Raw genomic sequence first — 1,336 nt, forward strand, 5'->3', positions numbered from 1 at the left:
AGCAGTACAATCTACTATTATTTTTTAGAAATCTGATTATAAAATTTTAAAAACACTATTCAATTATCAGTCGATGCAATCTTATATATTTACATATGTTGCGATACATATACATAATTGCATATTATGCAACATATATTTATGGTCATATTATAGAAAATACATTACATATGCACTATATTTTTTAAGTATTAAGATATGTTGTCTAAACAACGATAGACAAAAACATGCGCAATAGTTTTAACATATGTATAATGTATGTATATAAAGTAAAACAAAATCTATATATACTATTCATCTTTTAATATCTTCAAAAGTGTCAGACTAGAAGAAAAAATTGTCAAACAAAAGTTACTTGACAACAAAAGTACTTGATATATAAGAGAGTATCAGACGATGATAAAATTTGTATTGTAGATTAAATTATTTTCCAAAAAGTACATCCTTTTTATAAATTAAATCTTATAAATCTTTTTATAAATTAAATCTTATAATTTTATAATTATTCTGTAATATCTATTAAAACAAATAGAATGTCATTCAAAATTAATGAAGATTATATGATAAAAATATATTAAATGTACTACAATATTGTAAGATCTTAATTGATGGTTCATGTATTGAGGAATATATTAAAACATATATTTATTATATTATAAACACTTAAATAACAATTCATTTATATACAAGTAAGGAATTACAATCAAGTAAGTGAAGCATAATATTTATTATTAGAATATGCTATATGATAAAAAGATTACCGTCACATAATAATATTACTCCTGTGTATTACAAACATTTACTAGTTTTTTCTCTTATTTTTGAAGACATTAAAAATGGTAGTAGTTGAATTGTCATACCACATATATAATAACATAAGTATAATCAATAAAAATAACATCATTTAAATAGATATATACTACTATAGAATAAAATTAGAGCAGCATATGTCTAAAAAGCCATCCCATACTTAGAAAAAAAAATAGAAACATTTCGAATACAAATATTAAATACATGATTAACTAGAAAAATCGTAATCACAAGTTTAGAATAAGATTCTAAGTAAGTTTTACAAATTAATATAGAAGCTAATAAAAATTAATATACAAGATAATTATAATCTTTATCCATCTTTAAACTTGTATAATCGGTGTTCTATATTTCCGATGTATATATGATATAATTCCATTCTGATAAAATTAATCTATAAAAAACATTATAATTGTTATTTAATAAAATTTTATATGAATTATGATCTTTTTATGAAAAATATTTCTTTTTTCAGATTAGTTTTATTATTTATGTATGTATATATATATATATATATATATATATA

The 1,336-nt window shown here is 19.7% G+C and overlaps 1 protein-coding gene across 5 annotated transcripts in view; it reads right to left on the reverse strand.

Moving 5' to 3' along the window:
* Positions 1-1,336, reverse strand: part of LOC108685487 (Niemann-Pick C1 protein) — a 27,142-nt gene that overhangs the window by 1,919 nt on the left and 23,887 nt on the right. The window lies entirely within an intron of this gene.

This window comes from Atta colombica, unplaced genomic scaffold, assembly GCF_001594045.1.
Source record: "Atta colombica isolate Treedump-2 unplaced genomic scaffold, Acol1.0 scaffold153, whole genome shotgun sequence".
In the NCBI taxonomy this organism is placed as follows: domain Eukaryota; kingdom Metazoa; phylum Arthropoda; class Insecta; order Hymenoptera; family Formicidae; genus Atta; species Atta colombica.